Raw genomic sequence first — 19,358 nt, 5'->3', positions numbered from 1 at the left:
ACACATTCTCCTTCTGGAATTTGTAACTTCCTTACTTTGAGAACAGACATTGCATTCTGTACATACTGATATAAACACAATCACTGTAAGCAAAATAGTCCATCTAGTTCTACCAGGTGCCTGGATGTTTTTTCTTCTGGTACTCTGCCCACCCAGACTGAAAATGCTCAATCACAGTTGATCCTGGAAGCAAAACATCCCTAGCCCAGGTTACCACATAGATGGAAGATCACAAAGTACAGAATCGTGGCTGAGTCAGAACAAAGAATTGTGACTGACCCAGCTGAGAAATGTTACAGCTCGTATATCAAATGATTGACTTTATTTAGTCCTGCTGCTGTTGCTAAATTGATATAGAAGTAAAAGAAAACAAGAATGATGAATTCTTATGCTTTAGAAATGTAGCAATTTCACAGACAGATGTTATTTTCCATTTCTAGAAAAGATGGGCAAGAAAATAAACATTATCAGGATAATTTTTTTTCTTCCATGTCAATTCATGGTAAATAAATTTATAAACTGTTTCAGTTTTCAAAACTGAAAATATACAGTGTTAGCAGTTTCATTTCAAGCAAAGATACAGCTTTAGGAAAGAAAAAAGGAAAAAGTATTTCAAGAAACAATTATAACATTTTCTTAACCTAAGCCACTATTTACAATTAATTACAAAAAGTAGTCTATTAAAATACAACTAAAACAATCTGCAAGTGATTTTAGCCTAAAGGTTTTAATTGTGAAGGGTTTGACCCTGTAATGGGATAAATGATATCTTTAAAGTTACTAACTTGTATGAAAATGAAAATGATCACTACTTGCTAACAGGATGGAAGAGGGACAAAGTATGTTATTGTAATTAGGGATTTGTATCCTCCTTCTGCAAAATCAAAATCCAGTTTTTTCCAAAAGACTAGATACAAATATTTTCTATTTTATCAACTCTAAAGATATTAGTATATAGCATTTTTCATTCCAGTGATTGTATGCAAGAAAAATATAGCATTTGAAATACCAATCTTTTCTATCAACTGACAATAAATTACTTATGCAGTTCACTACTAGGTAAATAGTGCTTTGATCCAGCTGACAGACTGTTGGAAAAGTAATTGGTAATAAAATACACTTAAATATTTTGGAAGGACTGGCCCCATCAGGCTGTCTGGGCTGAGCACAGCAGCTTTGTGAATTAAGTTCATTTTACAAAGTGTCAGTGCTGGGTTCTCCAGACATCCACAGTAGATGAGATGGGATTCTCCCTAACAGGATCCTCTCAAAATTAGATTTGTCCATATTTACATAGAACCTAAAAGGAAACTAAAAATCTAGGATCTTTATCTGTTAAGTTTAGTTATTTATAGTGACCTTAGTTTAGTTCATTTTAATTTTAACTGCTTTTTTAACTATTAATATTTACTGTCTACAGGAGATTAGAAAACATTCGGTTGCAGATTTTGCCCGAAAAAACACTGTCCCAGAAAGCTTACAATGGCATTCTTACACATTGTTAACCTATTTTCACAGTTAAGAACTTTTTTCCAATGTTTTATACAATTATTTATGTCTGGGAGTATATGCATGACTAACACTAGGCTGGGTTCTGTGGACCTTTGCCTGGCATGTTCCTCATGACTTTATGGCTGTTACCCAGCCAGGGGAGGCCCATCTGTAGGTAAATATATTGTTGCACCAGAGCTGCCCTGGTGTTGATGTCCAGGTCTTAGTTAATATAAAAAGATACCTTTTTTTTTTTTTTTTAGTTTTAAAGAATTTGTGTGTCTAGCTTCAGGCACTCTTGCAAATTCTGAAACATTTTACAAAGTCACAGAAAACAGTCAGCTTCTGGAGTTCACTGCTGATGTCCTGTGCCCAGAGCTGGCTGCGCTCCAGCCCAATGCATTGACTCATGAACTCAGTGCCCTCTGCCATTCTTACTAAACCTTGTGCTTGCATGTGACACACAAGTTTAGGGTTCTCCTAAACAATACGTTTCTAAAATCTTGTTCTTGGTTGTCAGCTCATCACCTGTGAACTCCCTGCAAATATTTAAAAAACAAGCCAGGACAGTTGTGTTCACTCAGCAGCGTCAGCACCTTTCGGTCAGGTAGTGCTCACAAGGGGAGTCTCTCTCGTTAAAGACACTGCCAAAGGGGCAAATTATTGCCCTTTCTGACAAGCCAGAAGAATGGCTCTGTTAGTGCTTTAAAATTTAGAGAAATATATAAATCTTTGGCACTCTTACTTTCGCTTGCACAGGCAGGCTGTGGCACCCTTCATCCCCTTCAAATGAAATCCTAAACCCACGGAATCACAGACAAATGAAGGCCACTTACAAAAAACTCTTATTTTTTTCTTTTTATAATTTTAAATATCTAAGACTAATATCTCAATTTTCTTTTATAAATTTCATCTTAAGATTTTCATGCATCAATTGTTACATATGCACAAACATTCCAGTTTGTATAGACAGATCATAACCAATTATTTCAGCATTCTGTAGATTCAATAGCAAGTCAAAAAATGTACCAACAGCTATGGAAATAAAGTGCACCATTTTTTGCATGAGAATTTAGACAAGTAAATTCAGACTTCATATAAACATCCATGGGTGTGAAAACTTTTAGAAGATGCTTGTAAAAATATGGTTCTTATGAGAGATTCAACAGAGCAAGCTGTATTTGGAATCAAATAGTTACAGTCTTTGTCACCTGTTCTTCAGTTTTGAGCAAATTTTTATCTGAGTTTTATTTGAGTTTTAGCAAAGCAGCTTTAGATATCACCAGCTTTCAATGCTTTGATATCCTAACCAGTTGGAGCTTGTCAAACAACAAGAAATATTTCCTGTAACATTAATCAAGAAATCATTTCACAAATACGATCCTAGAAAAAGCACATAGTGTCATATTTGTGTGAAGGCACCAAAGTTCAGAGATAAGGCAGGTGACAAACTGACAGAAAAACACCCAATTTCAAGACACAAAACTTTCAATGTAACACAAACATGAATTGCAAAACCTTTCCTGTCTCTATTAAGTGATCTTACTTTCTGTGAAGCCGCTCCAGATTTATTATGCAGCTAAGAACAGAATCAGTCTCATAGGAAGGGGAATGAAGTTACTCATACTATAAGTAACTTTTTTGCAATGAAAGCACAACTTTGCCTCCCTTTTTGCTCTTAAAACTGTAAGATAGATTTCTTTTTCCAAAGCTTGCAGCAGGAAAACTAACATGCAGAAGCACAACTCCACCCTAGCCTCCCATTTTAGGCTGCACCCACTCCCAAAATAGCAGTGCTTGTGCCACGCAGCAGTTCACTCCAGCAGCTCTAGTGGAGGACTGTAGACACAAGAAGGAGAGTATTTTAACAACTGTGTCAATAGCAGCAATATAAATTTATATTTGCAGTTGGGTAAAAAAACCCAAGCATGTTTACCTAAGAAATGTAATAGTTGTTTACAAGAAGTTTGAGAATGAATACAATTAAAGGTGCACTTTAGCTTTGCCCATGCAAATGTGAGCAGCCTTCAGCAGTTGTCTTTGTTTTCTGTACTTATTCATTACTCCAACACATAATTATATTAAAAATATCCCAGTGACATGATGTTTTTTCAGAATATTAGTTGGTATTCATTTGAAGACTTATCTCTGTCAGCTCTCCCATGAAATAGAAGAAACAAAATTTTCTACGAATGAACCCCACCCAGTCAAAGTAACATTTCTTTTACTATATAGCAAGTTATTTCACTCCAAAAATTTGGAAACACATCAAAACCTCTCTAAAAATATCTTGTTTCTTTTTCCAAACGAGAGGCAAGGATAATTTAAGTGATTTAAGTGTGAATATAATCCAACAACCCATTATCAACATTATATTACAAGATCTTTCCAGGAAGCACCGAAGCCGCCAGGAAACAATCCCTAATTGCCTATATATTTGTAATACTATTCCCAAGAGATATTATGAAACACTGCTCTGTTTTTTTAAATCTTCAGATTTATGATCAATAATAACATTAATTTCATTAATGACATTTAAATCTTATTGCCACAAACAGGTAAACTACTTTGCAGATCTTGTAACTGCTCATTATAGTTTCTTTTGGCTCCTAATCTAAAAAGAAGTGCAATTTCCAGAGACGGGGGCTTTGCTGGATCACAGACATTGTGAGTCTTTTATAATTAAAAGATGAAATTCCTCTGAGGTCAGTGCTTTTCAGACCCAGAAACACCGGGATGGCAGAATGTCTCTTGCATCTGATAATGAGGTATTTGCCCTGGCAACGACTGAAAAAGTGTTTTCAAGACAGAGAAATGTGTTGAAACGGTGGAGGATGTGTTTCTTAACTGAGTAGGAACATGAGATTTCTGGATGAAGATAAAAGGTTTTTTATTTAATCAAAAGCAGCAAAATAAACAGGAATAGAGGAAAAGATTTTGTACTGAAAACCGCCTTGCATTTTCTATTTTCCCAAGTTTCAGACATTTACTTTTCCTTTTCAGCAATCCAAATGTTATGTGAAGATATTTATGTCCCAAATTAATCTCTGTCTTTTTTTTGTGTGAAAGATTAGGTTGATAGCTACATCAATGAGAGAGTGACCCATAAATAGAAAATAAATCCTCTGGATTTCAAAGAAGCTTTGAAAAAACAAGAAAAATCAAATTCAATCTATTAATGATAATTTTGGGACTATAATGTAGTTCTGAAAACGTGTATCAACAAAGGTGAATTTTACATCACATCCTAATTGTCGGACTTGGAGGATATTTTAATCCAGAAAGAATGTAATTTCAAAAGTACAGAGACTATACTGTCCTTGTAAAGCTCTGTCTTCCTTGTATTACTATCAACTAATGGACTAACAGATTTTAAACATTTTTTTTACTGATTCTGTGCAAATGCCATCAAATTTTTGTCAGCCCTGCCATTAATAGACTTTGTCCTTTTATCTTTATCTTCCCATCTCAGTTTTCTACAATTCCTAATTTTCAGCTCATTTGAAGTATAATTTCTGGGGTTTATATTTGTACTGTATATATGATACAATGAACATTTACTTAATTCTTTTAATTTTTTTTTTTAACAAGTAAAAAATCTGTGAGCAACAAAGAAATCAGGCAGGGAAACTGTATTGATGACCATATTCTCTTACTGACTTGTGCTGAAAAAAAAAAAGAGAAGGTATCAAGCAATAACTCAAGTATATTTATATTACTTTAATACCATATCCCATTGTCAAACTTTGCATGTTGGTATGGAAATAATTCAAGACAAAAAGCTTGAAGCTAAATGTAATGCCACAGGCCATGGATCCAAATTTAAGCCTGACCACTGAATGAATCTGGGATGCAACTCCAGCAGTAGAATGTTTCCTTCCCACCCGAGCAGGCGGGACTGCAGGACTGACTCAGCGATAACGATCAAACCCATCCAACCACGGACATCCCTTCTCGTAATGTGAATTTTTCTTACACATCCTCCTTTCAAGTACAGACGAGGCCCAACTCTGCTTAATTTCTGAGATATTACATGATCCTTCCTCAAGAACAAAAGCATTTGAACTCACATCCTTTCTTAACGTTAAAGTGATTAACATGTTACCTCTTGCTAATTTTGTGACTCAAAGAACAAGATATGCAGCATTGCTCATTTCTGGAATTTTGTTAGATTTATGTACTTTTTCCACTAGTGCAGCAATTGCAACCTGTATGAAATGAGACACTAAATGAGACACCATTTCTATAAAAATCTTTTTCAATACCTATATATACATATATTAATTACAGAGATGCAGTAGTAGATGTGTAAGAAACCAAATTATTACCTTAAGCCCTATAATATACTCAATGCTACCACTGATTATCTAATGACTAAATCTATTAATTTAGATATCCATTATTTATATTTATAAGCTCTATATTAAGGTTTTTTTCTGTTCCAGATTCTTGCTCCTTAGTGAAGATGCCCTGTGTATGGATATTGGCCATTCCTAACCAGACATGCTGGCAGATCTGAACACGTGGTACGCTGAGCTAAACCAACTCCGGAAAAAACAGTGCCCAGGATAACCAACACTTGGGCTGCTCAGTGTGGGGAAACACCATGGTCACACACCTGGACAGTTCTGGGATGACACTGAGGGTTTCTTAGCTCAGTGACAGCACAGAATTAATGTTTCTCACTAATGTTTCTCAGAGCCAGACCGTGGCTATCTTGGACCACAGGGATCAAAACTTCAGTCTGTCTGCATAGACATACTCAGACATTCTAGTACTGATTTCAAAATGGTTATAATATATTTTATAATCTTGAAATAAAAACACAGGGCCAAACACTACTCTTACACAAGAGCAAATCAGGAGTAACTAATTATTTCCATATTTAATTTGCAGATTGTTGACTTCAGCTCTGCTTCTCCAGATTTCACCACTGAAAGAAATATCTGCTCCTGTAACCTGGAGGTGGCAGAAGCAACCACTCATCCCTTTCAGAAGAGATTCCAGCTCAACTTGTACTAATATTTACCCATAAGATAGCAGCATAAAGATAGAGAACCATAAATTTTTAACACAAGGAGAATTGCTGAATAATGTAGGATTAATATAACTGTTTAGTTTAGTTATCTATTTGATCTTAGAACATGAAGGACTAACTAAGGGTGGATAGAATATACTAAGAATAGCCAACTATTAAAGATCTCACTTACCTCTGCCCTACACATTCTAATGCCACCAATTCCAGTTTTATTCTTTCAGTTCTAATCTTTCTACAAGACAAATGATTGCTCCCACTCTCTGTGGCATTCTTAATGGCTAAGAAAATATTTTTGCCTTCCTTCTTTCATTCTTTCATTCCTCATTTCCCCTTAACTTCTCAGATTCCACTTTGATAGTCTTCTAAAGATTTTAAACTACCCTGCATATCAGTGACACTTCGCTGTTAAACAGGGTTAACAAGGTCACTTTGACAGGACTTGAAGTAATGTTTGTTTTGAAACCGAGTGCTCTGTTTAAATCTGTTTATTTCTGCACTAAGTCGAGGCACTTTGAGCTGTCAGGATGACTCAGAGCAAAGTTGCAAAGCCTCAGTTCTACAAAGAGATTACTCACTTTGTTTTCTTGCACTGAGCTGCTCTGAGTCAGCTACAAATTGTTGCACATAGACTACCTGGGTACATGTTTAAATGGTGCAGGTAACTCCAGTGCAAAGTTCTGGAAGAAAAGCAGTCTCTGTATCTCTAAGCAAATAATTGACTAGGCCTACCTTCTCCAATATAGAACTGAGTCTGAGAATTGAAGAAATTAGAACTGTATTGATTTACAATTTTTCCCTTTAGTCGAGGAGAAACTTCAGGCTTAGCAGTCAGAGTTTAATAAACTCTAAGTATACTAAACAATTGTTTGAGCTCTGCTCTTAATTTATTGCCTATGTCAGGGGTTAAAGATTTAGATATCAAAATGTTTAGTTTACTTTATTTTTTTTTCTAAATCTATACATGTAGACCATAAACTCAATAAATCCACTAACTCAAATTGTCTCCCTAGACAGCAATACTATCCTGAGGCTTTTTGTAGAAACAACCACAAGAAACATCACAGAAGAAACTGTAGCATTTCCCTGAACCACTCAGCTGTATTAATGCTCCCACATGGCTCCACAGGCAAGAATGTAAAACTAACGTGAAGACTAAGAGGACTTTAGAGAAGGAGGATGACCCAATCCACCTGTGAGTTAGGACAATTAGTGTTGCTTTAAGGACATTTTGAGTTATTTCCACCTGTGTGAGGCCTGTATTTGTCCCCCTCTCCTAACAGGTATGTTAGTTACCTTTCCATAAAGGCTGTCCTTACTAATTTTTTTTTTCTTCAGCCCATTTGACACATGCTTTGACACATGCTGCTGTTTTACTGGGCATTCAGAAGGCTGCAGCACACCTTCTAGTCATAGTGTATTAAAGAATATGCAAATGTTCATGTCTTGATTCAAACTAAAATAATAATGTCATTAAAATATTTTCAAGAGAAATATTGTGGCTATTTACTTTTATTTCATTCATTTTCTAGAGAAGGTACTATGGCCAACTCCCCTCAAACATGCAATCACTGTATGAAGGAATCACATCAAATACAACTTTTCCTGCACCACCTGTTTCCAGTCTGACTTATTTAAAAATTGTTACCTACTTATTATCAAACTAACAATAAGCATTTAAGTATGTAAATAAGAACAAATATAGTAACATAAGTAAATATATCTTTTGCACTTGTTCATTCTTTAAACTTAAATTTATGTAATGTACATGTATACCCTTGATTTTGTTCTGCAACTACCCATCTAAATAGTTAAGAATTCTATGAATTTATTTGGAACATAATTTGTTTGTTAGACTGTAAAAAAGACAGTTTGATTACATCATACAACGATTTTCTGTTGAAGGGATTAGCATCCAGTGTCATGTTTGCAAGACTAAAAAATAATTGAGATTTGGAACATGAACACTTTAAATATGATTTTAGAAGCAACAGTAGAATGTTAGGTAGGATTTTTAAATCTTCTGAACACTATTCCTTTAAAAACTGCCTGGAGATTAGAAATACATTGATATGAAAGAGAGTGATGCAAATGCACACCTTGTACATTTTATCTTCAGGAGTTTTAGGATAGTTCTGGAGAAGTTTTTATTCAAAAAAATGAAATGGTACTTTATCACAAAACATATCAAATGCCTTTCTGAAAAAAAGAGAGGCAATCCTGTTCTAATCTAGTATGAAATATAATTTAGAGATGCACTGTCCTTGTATTATTATTATTTATTTATTATGTTGTAGTGACTATGCTAAGTGGTTATGCTAACTATGCTAAATACTAAGGTCATTATGCTGAATGTTGTACAAATACACAGAAATAACACAGAACTGCCAAAAGTACTAAGTAACAGAATGTTCTATTACTGAAAAGCACAATAGTAAGGGAAGTCCTGGAAGGCATTAAGTGATTGATTCTGCCCTGATACAACATATTTACACACTTTTCTCTCCCCTACTCTCACTCTCATCAAGCCACAGAGACATTCATTCTATTGGCATAGAAGAGATCAGGTTTATCAGTTTTACTTTCTTCACTCTAAGGGTGTATCTTTCAAAATGATTGTTGGCTTCCAAAAAACACTGGTATATCATAATTTTTATAATTATCATAACTCTATTCTTGATTTTTTGTAAAAGTAGTGGAAAGTAAAGTTTGCCAAGCATAAAAAAATAGCAAGAAAAATAGAACAACTGAGCATCAGGAGGTGGAGCAAACACTCAGCAACAATCTCCTGTCATTTCAAGGTATTGCAACATGATTTTTCTCCTGGCTTTACTATAAATTACTTTCTTTTGTAAAAGGTTTTAGTTGTTGTGAAAACTGCTTGTGAGTCTGTGAAAGCTCTTTTTGAAAAACAAACGTAGGAGTAAGGATCATACAGAATGGAATTTCAAGCTACATACTTAAAATTAGATTGCACAACCTATATCTGTGTCGGTGAGCAGCTACTTACCCAAGCTGTCCTACAGGCTAAACTGAGCAAATTGATATTTCCTCATGCATTTCCTCCTGCATTGATAGGAGCATAATTTGTTCCTTAAGTAAATGGTTCAAGTAAAATTTTCTGAAAATTTCACTGTAAAAGTTTAGATGTCTAACACTGAAACAACAAAAACCCTATTTCAACATACACTATCCTATCTACTACAGATTCTTCTTCTTCATAAACCAGGAAAGAAAATAAATACTGTTCACTGCCAGGCTTCACATAGAATTACTGTTGCTACCAAATTAGGAATTCTAAATGCTTGATTCCTAATTGGCTACCAGAATCATTAACCTCTTTAGACATCAGGAACAATGAACCTTTGCATTGCTAGCAGATCTAATGCTAACAAATGACTACTTTAATCTCAATTTTGTTTACAGGTAAATCACTGTTCATCAGCAAAATCTACTGCCTGAATCTGTTAAAACTCATTGCAGAGATTAATTAGCTGATTGGTTGATTATTTGATTATGCTATTCTTAAATTTAACAGAGGAGAAGTTTATTTTTGTTGGCTTGCATGTGAGTGCAACTCATTTGCTTGAAAAAATTCATAAGAACTCAGATGTGTTTAATTATATTCTACTTGGTGATTATTGCTAAGTCTGCCTGGAATCAAACTTGAATGGCCCTCTGCAAGCCATGTACATGTTGCTGATATCTTCTCTCACTGCAACAGATTTGCTTCCTATAGGATGAAAAGTGAGTGCCTGAGGAACAAACATTAGTTTCAGAGCTGACAAGTGAATACAATGTCCCACCTACCTACACATGAGCGGAGAAACACTTAAAAATCCAGGCATCTGACAAGTCACAGAGTTCTGTATGGAAGTAGTAAGGCATTCCTGCATTCTACTGTGTCATCACATCGCCTTTCCTGAAGGCTGTACTAAGGGCCCTAAATTAATGAGCAAACCTCGAAGAGACATTATTTCCTTCCATGAGCAAGTGGAGAAGTTGTGGGAATTGGGGTCGGAAGTAAACATAATCGTCATTCTGCTCCCTTCTGTGTCGGCACAGGGAGCTGGCTGGACATGAGGGAGGGAACGTACTCCATCTGGCAGGGGCTGATGGCACACTCCCCGCTTGTGCAATGTTACAGCTCAGGGGAAATATGATTCAGAGGCTGCCTCTGAGTCACCACTGCTCCCTGAGCTCCTCCGAACGGGCACGGCCACGTTTTGTCCCATCCTGGAAGCACAGCACGGATCCGGCTCACCCTGAGCTCTGAGGTGTGTCAGCAAGCACTGAATTTGTGAGGGGCACCAAAGCACTGGGCAGTGCTTCCCTCTGCAATAATTAAACCAGACTAATAAATATTAACGAAAAGGCAACCCCTCACTGCCTGTGACTTTAAACACTTGGTGTTGTCCAAGATGCCTGTGTTGTCCTGCCAAACATTTAAGATAATTCCTTACAGCCTGATAAGATATATCCACCGCACGTTTGGGAAGGCAAGACGCTGATTCCCTGGAGCTCACGGCACTCCCGCAGCCCAGGACAGTCCCTGGAGCTCACGGCATTCCCATAGCCCGGGGCAGTCCCTGGAGCTCACTGGAGCACGCCGTCCATCCGTCCCCTCGCGAGTCCCGGGGCGCTCCCAGCGGGGCCGGCACTCGCCAGAACGGACGTGGCAACTCCGGACAGAGCTGCCCCAGGGCCACGCCGCCGCCCAGGTGCCAGAGCCTGTCCTGGGAGCGGGTGGCAGCGGAGCGAGCCGTGGCCGAGGGGGTGATCTCTCACACTGGTGCCAGCCCTGCTGAGAGGAGGGAGAAAGGCTAAGGAGCATCAAGGAGCTCCAGAAAGAGACTGGTGGAACCAAGCTCTGCCCTCCCTAAGATGGGAGCAGGAACGACCACCAGAGAAAACCCGCAATCAGGGGCTTTTCCCCTGCCATTTTTCCCAGGGGCATTCCCCTGGCTGGCATTGGCTATGCTGGACATGAGAGAAGCTTCTGGTAGCTCCCCACAGAAGCCATCCCTGTAGCACCCCCGCCCCCAGTTACCCAAACCTTGCCACACAAACCCAATACATTCCACCCCTCGCCTCTGGAAATCTAAGAATTATCATTACAATATACATTAATCACAAACTTCACTTAACATCAACAAAAAGAATTCCCTGCACCAAAATCAATATAATAGCACAATGCCAACAAAACCAGGCAATTTACAGAAAATCCTCCCCTTACCCCTTCACTGCAACTACAACTACCAAAATACTCCACAATCATTCCACTCTTCCTTCTCTAGTGTTGTTCATCCATTTTTTTCCTGTTGCTTTTCCCTCTATCCTTATCTTGAATTCCTCATGTCCCTGTTTGGCTGTCAAAAAGGACTTTTTTTTTTTTGCCGGGGGAAGGGGAAATTAATCCCACTGCCTTGTGTTGCTACAGGTTACTAAAAGTACTATAAACCCCATTGACACAGTGTATCAGCCCAGTCTTGGGGAGCAGTGACCAGCACAGTGCCTTCCCAGGCAGCTACACCTCCAGGACAGGCTCAGTTGTGCAAGTCAGAGCATCGACTCTTATCTCTGCCAGTGGGACCTGTAGCAGCATTGCTTGGAAACCTGACTCCCAACACCAAACAGCACAGGAAGAGGGCAATCAGCACCCAGCAGTGGTCTCACTTCTCCAAGCCATGTCAGTCTTTCTCTGAACACAGACTCAGATTTTTCTCACTCAAGCAGTAAGGATGGATTCTGTGAGTCTTCTGTCAGAGCACTCCTTCCTCGAAATGATGTGTGAACTCCTCAGGTCCTGACTGCAGTCTTGACTCACAGCAGCACAGGAAAGTCTGAAAAGTACCACAGAGTCCCTTAATTCTTTCATGTCTAATGGGACAAATGATGGTGACCTCTTTGATCCTCCAGATGATCAAGATGATGAGGAAGGAGAATCAGTGGGAAAGTATAAGAGTGTATCATGCATCTGTTGTCACAAGTTAGACTAGGAATGGATCTAACAAAGATCTATGCCCCCCAGCTACCAAGACCTTGCCACACAACCCCAATACAGTTGCATGCCTAGATTATGATGAACACTATATTTTGACTATTTCTAATGGTTAAAGACCTTTTCTCATTGTGCCACGGGTGAAGAACACAGGCATTTTGAATCACCTTCCTCCACACGGCCTGTGAGCATAGGACATCCTCAGGTTGTCTGAAGACCTTGTAATTGTCTAGATCACTGTAGATGACTTCCAGCACTGCTAATTCTCTTGCATATTGGATGCCTTCATATGTGGTGGCCCATTTTCCTGGGCAGTTCACAAGATCTTCCTTGAACAGATATCTTGCTGTCACACTTGAGAGGAGCTGCCTCCAGAGATTGCAAATCACCACCTCTTTTCCAGTTCCTCTCTCAATTCCCTGTTTCTAGCAAGGGATCCCAGATGCTGGACTTCCTTACCTTCCAGCTGCTGGCTGTCATCCCATTGTGCCAGCATTGGAGAAGCCAGGCAGCAACCTGCTCACATGGCTGGCAGTTGTATCTTTGCGCATGTCTCAAAGTTCTGAAGAAGTCAGGGATCAGGCAGTTTCTCTGTCTGATTCTCTCACTCCTCTCTCCCACTTCTTTGTCGAAGGACTGGCTTCTTGATTGAATGTTTCCTCTTTTTCCTTCTCCCTTCACTGATTTTGGTCTCTGCATAGTTGTTTCACACACATAATCCTTGAAATCCAGCAGTAACCCAAAATATTAACCAAAGCTTCTACATTTTTAGATGACCTCAGAAAAACAACACTGACAATCCTGTTTCTTGAGATACTCAACCCACATAACAGTTCATGGGTCACTAAAGATAATCCTGTCGACAAACTGAATGTTTATGCTACTCTGATTAGGAATATTTCAGAGCAAAGGTTTCAGCTTGTCCACAGCAAAGTATTTTTAAAAGGATCACAGAAAAGGTACAACAAAAATTTGATTTATCTTGTTTACTCCTTATTTCTCCCTTTGAGGCTACCTGCTAGCCTGAAATGTTCCCTCACTAGTTATCTTCCTCCTCAAGCATGTGAAACACAAGAAGATACAATGCTGAGAACACAAAGTCCATACTGCTTAGATTCCCAGGGTTTTGCTTTATACTAACCTTAACTTGGTCCCATGGACTGACTGTTTATTAGCAGCTGGAGTGCACTATGGCTACCCCTGCACCAGCAAGAAACATGAAACAAGTGGAGCAAATCTGGAGGGCAAAGAGTTGGTGCTGAAAACTGAATGTTCACTCTATATGCATTTCAAAATTTACCTAAGAGGAGTTTTAGGCTAGTTCAATGAACAGATAACCCACCATCACGCTTGTGTACCACAGCTTTTGGTCTAATTTCATCTGAAGGGAATTCAGTTTGTGCTCTCCAAGATTGCTACAGGTTACAAACCAAAGTAGGTGAGTAGGGACAAGTGAAAATTTATTTCAAAAGTTAACTTCTAATTCAAATGAAAACACTAATGTAGACATGTCGTGACTGTACTCCTGGAATGAATCTTTTGGTTTTGATTCATCAAACTTGTGCACAAAGCTGAAAGTACATTTATGAACTGTCTAGAGGGCACTTACTTTAACTTCCACTATTAATTTTTTAAAGTCAAAGAATTAAAGACATGCTGGCTAATCCATACATAACACCTTTTGGTATATTTGATGTACTGTAAAGAAGGTAATAGGAAAGGTTTAATTGCACACAGCTTGGGAAAAAATGCTTTTCCTTTATGAAAACAGTCTTGTCTGCTCATTACCATGAATAGTTGAAAACTGATACTAATTATACCACTTTTTATTTCCTGTTATATAAGTGGGTATCTTTAATTTCTGTTCCACTCTGCCATTCTCCAAAGACAATCTGTGAAATCAGTGAATAAGAGTCTGATTGCTTTAGTAGTTTCCCTGTCTTAATGACCTGGACATACGGCCAAAACCTGTGTATCGCACAAGAAACATTAATGTTTCTTTCACTAGCACAGTTACATAATATTTCATGTAATCCCAAAGCTATATATCCCAAACAGCAACTATCCATTAATAGGAAAACAAACAGGCAGAATAATCTTACTATTCATTCATGATCCAGTGAGAAAACGTTGTGCAAATGTGAGCGTATGCCTTTGAAAAACAGCATTCTGTGGTTCTTTTCACTGCGTGGTGACACCATCCCCAACGACACAAAACAGTAAAGAAACCAAGCCTCTGAGTATTTTCTGTAGACAATTATGTGACAGGATTAGATAGATGGGGAAAGGAGTAAAATGGAACAAGTAAACAACCAGATCCTCATTATCAGAGAGGTGCTGAGCACCCACAGCTCCCTCTAAATTAAACTGGGAACTCTTTAATAAGTCTGCCTTTAATCTTTGTGCCTGAAAATCTTAAATTCAAATCTACACATTTTCATAAGTGAACATCACCATAATTGCTGTGAAGATTCCGGTGTCTTATTTTGGCACAGCAAGGAAGGCCTGGATGAGAAATAAGACTCCGTGTAGCTTCTGCCTGGAAATGCACGTGTAGGGGACTCTTGGCACACAGTGGATTCTCCACAGCTGTAGGACTGAAGGAAGCCCTCAGGCTGGCTTTGCAATGATTTTTATATAACCCTTGATACCAAAATGCATGAAGTTCTTAGTCATTAACAGATTTTCTCTCTAAAAACACCCTTTTGAGAAAGGGAGAAATTACTATTTCCATTTAATGACTAAGGGATCAAAACAAGATAGATGAAGAGATCTGCCCAAGGATGTAAGGCAAACCTGCTGCAAACTGAAGTGACAGCTTGAAATTCCTGATCTGAGCCTTAAACAGAGGGTATTACTGTCCTCTGGATCTTGGCTAAAAAATGTCATAATAATTTCATTTTCTTATTCCACTGACATACAATGGATGGGGAAGTTTCCTTTTTTGCAGAATAACCTGGGATAATTGGTTAATTTAAAACCACTATTCTATTTGACTTTGTGAGCTACCTTTGCCTCTTGTAAAAACCACATATGACCACACTGTGAGAGCAGGACTGCGAAGAAGTTATTGAGAGCAGGCTACTTTGGAGGTGTAAAGATAAAATGAGACTTCTAGGAGAAGAGTTTGGGCCATAAATATATGGTATGAATACATTAATTTATTTTGCATAAACATTTAGAAATACCTGATTAGTGAAAATGTAATGCATACAATTAAAAACTATGAACCTTACCTTGCACTCAACATCCTTTGGCTGCTAAATACATCTGAGGTATTTTTATTCTGAATTTCTACAGAGTTAATTTCTCCCAGTAATATGGAGTTCCTTTTCTTTTATGAACATGTCACAAGTAAGACTGAGTTAGGATTGTATTTTACTACTCAACAAAACTGATTTGTTTTCTGTCATTTATTCGGTAGTTACTCCCATAAATGCAACTGAGGATGGGCATAATATAGTGTGTTGTAACTAGGAGAAATGAGTAATAAATCATGTGATATCACATCCAAACCCTCTTATATCTTACCTGAGTTAATAATATCACTCTTTGTGGAATTTCACAGACACTTAAGGAACCCATCCTTGTCCCTCAGTCCTTCAGCAGCAGATGACATATTTGTCCCTCCATTTGGCTCAACAATGCAACTACCAATCGCTTAATTGCTTTATATTACAGACATTGTAGCTGCTTGTGGACACTGTAAGGAAAGAAATGGTTTCAAATTCCTGGCCTCTCACAGTGCCTGCCTCATGCAGACACTTGGTAGGGTAGAAAGAGCAAATACATGAAACACAAAGCAAACATACCTCCAGCTCTAAGAACTACAGGTTCTTCAAGTCTGGTGAAGATCAAGAGACATGAAGAGGGGACCTTGATTTCCCTTTACAGTTGCTGAAAGACAGTGCACTAACAGTCAAAGGAAGCATTTCAGACTTGGGCTATGTGGGTTTCTGTAAGTAAAACTGAAGAATATAAAGAATATATAATAGCAGGGCACTGACTTCACATGGTGAATTCTGGCTGTGTGCCAGACCAGTGGCCAGAGAAATGGTGACATAGAAACCTACAAAAGTTTGTGAAAGTTACAATCATTTGTGATGAAAAAGATGGTAAAATTAGATGCTGTTCCATACCTAGACAATTATTTCAGTAATGGAAGGAAATAATGCATGAGTTACAAAAATAAAAAATCATTACTTCAGAAAATCAGTAACTTTGACTCAATAACTGCACCAAAGACTCTAAACAATATTTATTTGGAAAGCAAACAAATTAGCTATTCTTCCTGTAACGAAAGTTGAGAAGGAGTATGAAAATTACAGACTAGCTTGCAGTTTCGGGAACTATTTTTTAATAGTCATATAGAAAAACATGAACAATTTAAGTTTTCAGGAAGTCTAAGCACTCCTTTCAAGCCAGGGAGTGCCCACCGGAAAAATCTGTTTCTATCAGCTCTGTCTTCACAGCTCCCCATGGGTCTGATCATGCACATCCACCACCCCAAAACTCTGCGTGACTGAATTATGCATGTGTTGCTTTCTCAACTCCACAGCAAAAACATTGCAAGTGCAATGCAAGAGCAAAGGACTTTAAAAGAGACCAGCAAACAGTGATACATCTCTTCCGGCAGACACAGCTTATTCAGAGTTACTGTCAAGCAAGCCCAGAGGTTGATGACTAAAAAAAAAACATAAACAAAAAAGAGAACCCAAGCCCTTTCTTTCAAATGGTTTCCTTTCTTCCTCCCACATGTATCCTTCAGCAACCAGCCAGAATAAGCATTGAATGAACACAGTTCACCTTGCTCTATACATTAAAACCACTTTAAATTTTCATGTAAAAGTATAGAAGGAACCTAAACAACATATGGAAATGCAGAAGCAGTCTCAGCCTCACACAACTGACAGACCAGGTAGAAAAGAATGAAAAATAAAAGGAACACATCTTTAAAAAACAGTTTAACTCTACCAGGAGCTACCAACAATATAATGGAATATAATTGTAGAGCTAATGCATGACAACATTGCATGACAGAATCAATGTTAATGGGGACTTTAGTCATGTATTTTTGTACCAACATGTCTTTAAAAACTAAATTTAATCTCAGTTTCCTAGAGTTTATAAACTTGTTTTGGAAATACTTACATCTCTGTAGTTGCAACTTATTCATTGTATTGCCACAACACTTTGGAGCTCTAATCACGGACAGGAACATACTGTGTTAGATGCTGTAAAAACACAAAACAAAAAGAGTGTAGTTTAAACACATGGTGAGCAGGCAGTGAACAGATAGAGAAGTATGAAAAAATAATGAGGCATTAACAATCAATACAGCAAGTACAAGACTTGGCATGCCAGCTTCCAAATTGAGTTACTGGAGACTCCAAAAAATATCCTTTCCCATACCTGAGAGTCAGAATGAAAGAAAACATAGAGCTATTTATCCAAAAACAAAACAAGCGGGTGGTGTAAGTTGGTGTCAGGAATTGTTGAGAGTTGTCATCTCATAATGAATCATAGGTGAGGTAGCCAAAGAATGACCTTGAAAGCAAATCAAGAAAGTAAAGAGACGTGTGGTCAAAATTACTGGCTTGAGAAATGATCTTTGCAGTTGTGTTACGGGAAAAGGATTATTTTTACACTTGACATGACTGGTACACACAAACTCCTAACTCAAATGAAACGTACCTTTGGCAGGGTTATTAAGAGTGAGAAGGCACCAGGGACAGCATCAGCTGCCAACACCCTGCCCTGCCCTGTGGATTAAGTGCCCCACACAGCACGGGAACACAGCGTGGGTTCGGGGCTGTCATGAACTTGGACATTGTTCTCTGTGAGGACATCAGTGAGCTGGCAAGGGCAGGAATTAATTATGAGAGGAAGAAAGTGCTGGGGAGGTGGACAAAGGGCTGGAAGTGGCTCCTGCCTTTGGAATGGTGGGACAGCCACACACACGGTCTTAAGCTTTGCCAGGGGAGGTTTAGGTTTGATATTAGGAAGAAATTTTTTACAGAGAGAGTAATCAGATATTGGAATGGGCTGCCCAGGGAGGTGGTGGATTCACTGTCCCTGGAAGTTTTTAAGATGAGACGGGATGTGGCATGCAGTGCCATAGTCTAGTAAGCACAGTGGTGGTGGATCAAGGGTTGGACTTTATCTTGGAGATCTTTTCCAACCCAGCTGATTCTATGATTCTATGAGGTAATGCCTGGTGCTGTATTTTAGCAATACAATTAAATTTAGATGGAGCACAGAAATTTTTATGGCACACAAGTGCCCACTGACTGTGAAACAGAAGGATTTTGCTCCTCGCTCATCATATTTTCATCTCATCATCGTCATCATCGTATTTTGATCCAAAACCCAGGGATTGTATCAGTGGCCTGCTCGGATCCCAGTCGTGGAGGATCACACACCAGCGACGGGTTGCTCGCTGTGCCCAACCCAACTACGACTAGCAGCGGGCAACCCCGAACCCGTGACAGCTCTGCAGTGACACAGCAGTGTATCTAAAAAATAAACAACCCACTGCACGCCAACAGCACCGCCAGCGCAGGCGTGGGGGTGTGTGCGTGCTATGAGGCCGCTGTGGGAGCTGTGAGGGTGCTGTGAGGAGCTGTGGGGGCTGTCAGGCGGCTGTAGGGGCCGTGAGAGCTGTGAGGGTCGTGGGGGCTGTGAAGAGCTGTGGGACCCCTGAGTGGGGATCCCGGGGCCGGACATGGCGGCCTGTGGAGATCACGCGCTCCCGCCGTTGCACCCGGCCCCAACGGCCGCCGCGCGCTGGCGGGTTGTTTACTTTCTCCGCGGCGCGCGCCCACTCCCCCC

At 38.9% G+C, this 19,358-nt stretch overlaps 1 protein-coding gene across 2 annotated transcripts in view; it reads right to left on the bottom strand.

The window, feature by feature from the left end:
* NXT2 (nuclear transport factor 2 like export factor 2) overlaps positions 1-18,541 on the bottom strand; it is a 66,369-nt gene extending 47,828 nt beyond the window's left edge. The window contains exons 1-4 of one of the 2 annotated variants that reach the window (XM_027645209.1): positions 18,222-18,529; positions 17,679-17,761; positions 16,340-16,424; positions 16,059-16,230 (exon numbers count right to left, since the gene is read on the bottom strand). The gene's annotated coding sequence lies outside the window, so the exon portion shown is untranslated. Of the gene's footprint in view, positions 1-16,058; positions 16,231-16,339; positions 16,425-17,678 lie in introns of both variants that reach the window. The other variant, XM_027645211.1, reaches the window with a different exon arrangement.
* Between the last annotated feature and the right edge of the window lie 817 nt (positions 18,542-19,358).

Source organism: Corapipo altera, unplaced genomic scaffold (assembly GCF_003945725.1).
Source record: "Corapipo altera isolate COAL_440 unplaced genomic scaffold, ASM394572v1 65, whole genome shotgun sequence".
NCBI lineage: Eukaryota > Metazoa > Chordata > Aves > Passeriformes > Pipridae > Corapipo > Corapipo altera.
The sequence above is the reverse complement of the archived record's forward strand: the minus strand, read 5'-3'. Positions and strand labels throughout refer to the sequence as shown.